The sequence below is a fragment of the Amborella trichopoda genome, chromosome 3 (genome assembly GCF_054954075.1).
Source record: "Amborella trichopoda isolate Santa Cruz 75 chromosome 3, AtrichopodaSantaCruz75HAP2 v2.0, whole genome shotgun sequence".
NCBI classification, from domain to species: Eukaryota; Viridiplantae; Streptophyta; class Magnoliopsida; order Amborellales; family Amborellaceae; genus Amborella; species Amborella trichopoda.
In genome coordinates this window covers 3,672,570-3,681,450 of record NC_142338.1, presented here as the reverse complement: position 1 = coordinate 3,681,450, position 8,881 = coordinate 3,672,570, and positions in this window count along the sequence as shown.

Below are 8,881 nucleotides of genomic sequence, written 5' to 3'. Positions count from 1 at the left end.
AGTTGAAAACATCATTCATTATTTTTTGAAATTCTGATGGTGCATTCTTTAATCCAAAAGGCATTACATTCCATTCGTATTGTCCAAAAGGAACATTGAATGCAGTCTTGTATTTATCTTCTTCTTGGATCTGGATTTGCCAGCATCCGGATTTCATATCAAATTTTGAAAATATACAAGCTTGAGCAACTCTGTCTAATAAATCTTTTTTATTAGGAATTGGATATCTGATCCATTGTAACACTTTATTTAATGGTTTATAATTTATTACCAATCTAGGAACTCCTTACTTTTTCACTGATTTTTTATGGTTTATAATTCATTACCATAAAAATTTATGGTAATAAATAAGGATACATTCATAATTACCATAAAATATTTTGAAGGTACAAGTCCTTCGTTTATGCAATTGAGATCAGCTCCTGAATCTATAAGGGCTGATGTTTCAAAACTATAATTTTTAGCAACAATGATTTTGACTTGGACAAACCATTTTTGTGCAACTATTTTATTTATCAAATTAACTGAAGGAATTGGTATTGTTGGTATTTCACTAGTCTCTATGGGACCAGTGGTTTCTATTGGGTTGTCTGTTATCAAATCATTGAATTCTATTTCATCTGTCTCAGAATCTTGTTGAGACAGTTGTTGTAATTCTAATATTTGAATTCTTCCTTTCAATTGTACTATTTCGGATTTTATTTCTTTAATCTCTTTTTTGAGATCAGAGATTGTAGGTTCTTTTTGAGAAGTGTGTTGATCACTTACTCTTTTGATAAAATAACTGATCCTGAGGAGAAAAGAGCTATCATTACCCAATTTATCAATATTACCAAAAATAAATCAAAATCACCTATTATCAAAAATCCAGATGAATATAACTTCTCTGCCATTATCAAAAGAGTAAGTGATCAACACACTTCTCAAAAAGAACCTACAATCTCTGATCTCAAAAAAGAGATTAAAGAAATAAAATCCGAAATAGTACAATTGAAAGGAAGAATTCAAATATTAGAATTACAACAACTGTCTCAACAAGATTCTGAGACAGATGAAATAGAATTCAATGATTTGATAACAGACAACCCAATAGAAACCACTGGTCCCATAGAGACTAGTGAAATACCAACAATACCAATTCCTTCAGTTAATTTGATAAATAAAATAGTTGTACAAAAATGGTTTGTCCAAGTCAAAATCATTGTTGCTAAAAATTATAGTTTTGAAACATCAGCCCTTATAGATTCAGGAGCTGATCTCAATTGCATAAACGAAGGACTTGTACCTTCAAAATATTTTGATAAAACTACTCAAATATTAAATACAGCAGATGGCAGTAGGTTATTTATTAAATATAAATTATCCAACGCCTCTGTATGTAATAATCACCAATGTATTGATACACCATTTATCATGGTTAAAGGATTAAGCCAATCAGTAATTTTAGGAGTCCCATTCCTAACATTACTTTATCCTCTAACTATTGATGAAAAAGGAATTTCATCAACAATTCAAAATATTCCAATACATTTCAATTTCATACATAAACCAAAATTAAAAGAATTAAATAATGTCAAAAGCCAATTACAAGGCAAAGAAAAATTTCTTTGCACCCTTAAACAAGAAATTAAATACAAAGTAATTGAAAAGCAATTACAAATGCCTTCAATCCAACAAAAAATTCAATCCATACAAAAGCAAATAGAAACATCAATATGTAGCGAACATCCTAATGCTTTTTGGGATAGGAAAAAACATAGTATCAGCTTACCATATGAATCAACTTTCACTGAAAGTCAAATCCCTACTAAAGCTAGGCCAATACAAATGAATACTGTTTTATTAGAAATGTGTAAAAAAGAAATAGCAGAACTCCTACAGAGAAAGCTCATTAGACCCAGTTCTTCACCTTGGAGCTGTGCAGCTTTTTATATTAACAAAAATGCTGAAAAAGAAAGAGGAGTTCCTAGATTGGTAATAAATTATAAACCATTAAATAAAGTGTTACAATGAATCAGATATCCAATTCCTAATATACCACTTTGCGCCAGGATCTACAGCACTGTCTTTTAATGAAGTTTTATCTTTATTTTTTGATTGATTGCTTTTCAGGTTCAAGACTATTGCGGATAACAATGATCAGGATGATCAGTGTTATAAAAAATATGTAAACAGCAAGCTGTTATATTGGATTAATGATTGTAAAATTCTGTAATAATTTAAGCAGAATAATAAGATTCCTATGAATGGAATTATTGAAATATCAAGTACGATCCACTGAGCGTAACTGGTGTTTCCTATTTTAATATTGAATAAAATTTTAAATTGCATATCGAGTAAGCATGGAATCACACTAGCATCTTATTTATATTCTCATGTATTTTACAAACTGATAATAGGAAAATATTACAGAGAATATGAAAGCAGGAAATAAAACAACGAGATTACCAGAGGGATAAAACAAAGAGCAGAAAAAATTAAACTTGAAAGAAAGTAAGAAACTTACTGGGTACATACACAGTAACTGGAAAAGAGTTTCCAGTGGTGAGGACAGTAAGAAGGCAAGTTATTGATATTGCAATCACACATAATTAAGAGTGAGGTGAGAGAGAACCTGGTTTAGCTATGAGGGCAATGATAGCTGTGGATAGGAACGGTTCAGGTGCAGAGCAGAGGTACAGGTGCAGGGCAGAGGTACAGGTGCAGGGCAGAGGTACAGTTGAAGGGCAGAGGTACAGTTGCAGGGCAGAGGTACAGTTGCAGAGCAGAGGTATAGGTTTAGAGGTACAGGTTCAGAGCAGAAGAGGTCTGAGGTTATAGGTAACAGAGGTCGGTAGCAGGGGTCTGTTCAGAGGTTTCAGGGACTTCAGGGAGACTCAGAGGCTTTCGGGTAAAGGCTTAGATGTTTTCCGGTGAAGGCTCAGAGGTTTTCAGGTAAAGGGCTCAGAGGTAAAAGCTCAGAGGTATAAGCTCAGAGGTAGAAGCTCAGAGAAGGCTTCGGGGTTTTTTGGAAGAGAGGAGAGGTGTTGGCTCTTAGTAGGAGAGAAGAGGAGTGAGGCCCTGATGTAGAAGAGGGAAGGGCTTCCTTCTTATAGAGGTCGAAGAGAATCTCTTCTTCCAGCTGGCGAGCATTATTGGAAGAGGACAAAAGGAAAAAGATGCCGTTGTCGGCAGATGAAGACAAGAGAGGTGTCGGTGGATGAAGAGAGGGTGGAACAGCTGGCATGAGATGCCTTTGTCGGTGGATGAAGACAAAAGAAGGTGGGACAGCTGTCCTTCATTATCAATAAAGGACAAAAGAGAGAAACAGTGCGGTGAGAGAAAGATGTCGGTGGAAAACGACAAGAGAGGTGCTAGTAGACAAGCATAGGAAGATGCTTTTTTGAAAAAAACAAAAAAGTAAACAATATCTATGTGTATTGGCTCTATCGGCCCTATTACAATAGGAGTGTTTGTCGTTGGTGGTAGGCCCCTTATTTGTCCCATATACTATCTTTCTTCTGGACGGTGATGATCCCATATACTATCTTTCTTCTGGACGGTGATGATGACTATTCATGGTTTCTGGCTGAACTCATCCGGATCGTCTTCTTCTGGATCTGTTTCGTCTGGATCTGTTTCTTCTGGATCCTTCTGACTGAGCTGGAGATACCTATTGGTGTGTAATGGAGAGGACTGAACAGTTTCTTCGGAAGATGTAGGTTTTCTTCCTGCTTCAGCAAAGATCTCTTTCATTTGTTTTTCAAGTTCGTCCTTAGAGGCATGTGGATTGGTTTGAAGCATATTTCTCAAGTAGGTAGGAAAATCGAATGAAGTGTTTGGAGTATTTGGGTTTTCCTGGTATATAGGTGCTTTGGGCGGTATTCTTTTTGAAGTGGCTTTGGTGAGATCCATTTGGAAGATATCCCACCATTTTACAGAGATGGTTTTTCCCAAACGAGGGATGTATGTATAATCATTGGAAGTATTGGGTGAGATGGTATAATCCCATTTCATAATCCAAGGGATTTGGTATAAAGCCATAAAGTAAAGGTGAGTGTCAACTGTATTATTGGTATTATTGTATTGTATAAATTGCTCCTGTAACTCCTTAAAAGCAGGAGGTAAAATCATAGCAGTTGATCCCCACACGAAAAACCAGTTTTGAAACCAAGTGGGGAACCTTTCAAAAATTGGTAGCCGGAACTGTAAATACCAGCTATGAGTATTGTTGGGGTTTTGATAGTAGAAAAATTTATGCCAAGCTTCTATGTACTCAGCGTATTTGAAATATTTGTAAGAAAATTCAGAATTTTGTAATTTCTTCCCTTGTGCGGGATTAGAACCCCACTCAGTATAAGGAAGGAGCTTTTTTATCTGTACCTTTGAATAGGCTATGATTATGGTATTTTGTTGAAAATAATGGACAACAGAGATGGATCCTGTTTCCATTAGAATTGCTTCATAGTATTCTCTGGTCTTAACCCCATTGATAGGATTAAGATGATTTAATAGGTATAATGGTGCAAGCTTGCTTGGATCCATGTGAACCTGATGGTCCTCAATGGAAATGTCTATTAAAAAGGCCCTTTCAATGTATTCAGATCTGGGAGTATTGGTAGGAAGAGTGGACTTGGATTGGGCAGGTGAAAAAGTAGGAGTTGAAGTACGAGCTTCTGGGTATGTAATTTGATGAATTGGTGATTGAGATGGTGAACGAATATTCAGGGGTGAGGGTTCCCCTTCATATGAAACTAAAGAATTCATGGGTGTTTTTCCCCGGGGAGTATTGCCTCGGGATCCCATATTTAAGGATGAAAGATCCTTATCAGAAAGATTATCTTTGAATAATTGAAGTGCAAGTGAAAGTGGTGATTCGTCGTTGGCGTCAGTGTTGTCCCCCCTGCAAAAATTCACGGGTCAGAAAATCGGGTAAAGAATTAAAAGACCCGGGAAGATGTTCAATGGAGAAATCAAAGGCAGAAAGTATTGCCTGCCAGCCGGCAAATATTTGTTTAGAAATCAAATTTTTTACATCTTTTTGCAGAATATCTTTGGCTGCTTTGCAGTCTGTTCGTATAAGAAAAGGTTGGTTTAAAATATCACGTTGAAATTTTATGACACAATGAACAATGGCTAATAATTCTTTTTTAACCATTGAGTAATTCAATTGGGTTGAATTCCAAGCCTTTGAAGTATATCGTAATAATTGTTCTTTGGAATCTATTTTTTGTTTTAATATGCCACCAAGTCCTTTATCGGAGGCATCACATTCAATTATTTTGAAAGCAGTGGGATGAGGAAGAGAAAGGCATTCAAGGGTTTTAACCTTACTCTTTATTACCTTTATTGCTTGAGTATGAATGTCAGACCAAGGAGGAGGATTCTTCTTGAGTCTATCATATAATGGTTTAGAATCCAAAGCAAGGTTAGGATAGAAATCACTTACATAATTAAGACATCCTAAAAACCTTTGTAATTCAGTTTATCAAGAATCTTATCAGGAAATTTATCAGCAAAAGTTATAGATCTATGATAGTGCCATGGTGTATCATATGTCCTAAAAACCTAATATTGGTTTTGAAAAGTGTAATCTTTTTGGCAGAAACCACTAAGCCTGCTTGGCTAACAGCATGGATAAAGGTATTTATATGTTTAATGTGTTGATCAATTGATTCAGAGAATATTAAGACATCATCAATATAAACTATCATAAAAGGGTAGTAAGAGTTGAAAACATCATTCATTATTTTTTGAAATTCTGATGGTGCATTCTTTAATCCAAAAGGCATTACATTCCATTCGTATTGTCCAAAAGGAACATTGAATGCAGTCTTGTATTTATCTTGTTCTTGGATCTGGATTTGCCAGTATCCGGATTTCATATCAAATTTTGAAAATATACAAGCTTGAGCAACTCTGTCTAATAAATCTTTTTTATTAGGAATTGGATATCTGATCCATTGTAACACTTTATTTAATGGTTTATAATTTATTACCAATCTAGGAACTCGTCTTTCTTTTTCAGCATTTTTGTTAACATAAAAAGCTGCACAGCTCCAAGGTGAAGAACTGGGTCTAATGAGCTTTCTCTGTAGGAGTTCTGCTATTTCTTTTTTACACATTTCTAATAAAACAGTATTCATTTGTATTGGCCTAGCTTTAGTAGGGATTTGACTTTCAGTGAAAGTTGATTCATATGGTAAGCTGATACTATGTTTTTTCCTATCCCAAAAAGCATTAGGATGTTCGCTATATATTGATGTTTCTATTTGCTTTTGTATGGATTGAATTTTTTGTTGGATTGAAGGCATTTGTAATTGCTTTTCAATTACTTTGTATTTAATTTCTTGTTTAAGGGTGCAAAGAAATTTTTCTTTGCCTTGTAATTGGCTTTTGACATTATTTAATTCTTTTAATTTTGGTTTATGTATGAAATTGAAATGTATTGGAATATTTTGAATTGTTGATGAAATTCCTTTTTCATCAATAGTTAGAGGATAAAGTAATGTTAGGAATGGGACTCCTAAAATTACTGATTGGCTTAATCCTTTAACCATGATAAATGGTGTATCAATACATTGGTGATTATTACATACAGAGGCGTTGGATAATTTATATTTAATAAATAACCTACTGCCATCTGCTGTATTTAATATTTGAGTAGTTTTATCAAAATATTTTGAAGGTACAAGTCCTTCGTTTATGCAATTGAGATCAGCTCCTGAATCTATAAGGGCTGATGTTTCAAAACTATATTTTTTAGCAACAATGATTTTGACTTGGACAAATCATTTTTGTACAACTATTTTATTTATCAAATTAACTGAAGGAATTGGTATTGTTGGTATTTCACTAGTCTCTATGGGACCAGTGGTTTCTATTGGGTTGTCTGTTATCAAATCAATTAATTCTATTTCATCTGTCTCAGAATCTTGTTGAGACAGTTGTTGTAATTCTAATATTTGAATTCTTCCTTTCAATTGTACTATTTCGGATTTTATTTCTTTAATCTCTTTTTTGAGATCAGAGATTGTAGGTTCTTTTTGAGAAGTGTGTTGATCACTTACTCTTTTGATAATGGCAGAGAAGTTATATTCATCTGGATTTTTGATAATAGGTGATTTTGATTTTTTTTTTGGTAATATTGATAAATTGGGTAATGATAGCTCTTTTCTCCTCAGGATCAGTTATTTTATCTATAATGTCTAGTATAAAATTATCTTCCTGAGTGAGTGTGTGAACATTATGCTGAGGTAAAGGACAACTACAATCTTCTGATGATTATGTAGTCGTCTCAGTATTTGTAGCAGAACTATCTGAATCTATAAGATCAAGATCATTACTGTCTATTTCTTCAGTATAAGAACCACTAGAAGTAGAGGAGGAAGAATCATATGATATTATACTTTTTAATTTTGCTTTGGTTGAATCATCTAAATTTAATGAATCTATTTTCTTTTTTAATTTACATTGGTGTTTATAATGTCCTATTTTACCACACTTTTAGCATACTGGGAGTTTTCTCTTTTTCTTTGTATTTGGAGAAAATTTATTGATTAATTTCTTTTTTGATTTTTTATAATACTCTTTATCCTTATTCTTCTTTTTGGCTTTAATATATTTTTCTTTTTTGTATTTTTTCTTTTTCTTTTTTGTATTTTTTCTTTTTCTTTTTGACGTAGTCAGGCATATTTTTTCTATCTAAGTAATAGCCAAATTGCTCACAGAAGTCTCCAAGTTCTTTTTTCTTGGTGAGCTTTTGTTTATCTATTTGCTTTTTTAATTTCATATCAGTACAGAGGGCTAAGCCTTCTGCACATATTTCTGCGGAGAGTTCTCCGAGTGTATATGATGAATATACTATTATTCCATTGTGTTTTTTGCGAAGTCTTTCCTTGACTTTTTCTGCAAATAGATATGGAAGACCAGCTATGAACTTTTCCTTCCAATGGTCTAGCTGGAAATCTTCACGTATTAAAAGTCTTGAGAAGAATACATCTTTATACCATTTATAATGAGAAAGAGTAGGACAGCGTAAATTAGATAGCAAGTCTTCTGATCTTGCTGCTAGTAAGGAAGTACTGCCTACAAAATGTAAGGTGATTGTGTATATCAAGGTATTAACAGCATCACTTTCTGTATATAACTTCTTGGTTTTGGTCATTTCTTCCAGTCCATTGTCTAGTATTGTTTAAAATTCTTGGTTTAGTGTCATCATCCACATAAAAATCCCACCATCCTCTTAACCATCCTGTGAATCCATTTACTATTGCTTTGGCAACTTCTTGATCATGGTTGCCTGCCATTTTATTTGCAGAGGCATACATGGTCATATGTCTCATGACATCTAATATTTTTAATTCGGATAAACCATCTATTTGCCAATTGACTATAGATCTTCCAGAATAAGATACTGCCTGTTGTATTGAATCTTCTTCCATTTGAATGTTAACAGGAGTAGGTCTCTTATGATAGGGTAAGGCTGTTATGGGTTTCCAATATTTCCCATAAGCTATTTTATTGATGGTATCCATTAGAGGTGTAGTATCCATAAATGCTTTTTCCTGATTTTGGATTGTATCCTCTATTATGGGTTCTTCCTCTGTGAGCATCATTGTTTCATGCTCAGGTATGACAGCTTTTCCTTTGTCAGATGACTCAGGTATTTGAGAAGTAATCGTAGGTGGAGGAATATTGATTTGAGGTGAAGGTACTCCTTTCAGATCTAGTTGGGATAGTTTGGAGATTAATTGATCCATAAGGGATTTATTATTTTCTCCAATGTGGAATTTATTCTTATTTAACTCAGGAGGAGGTTTAAATAACACTGATTTAGGAATGGGAGATACAGTAGGTATTTCCTTGGAAACAATTCTTTCTATTCTTTCAGTTTGCTTTC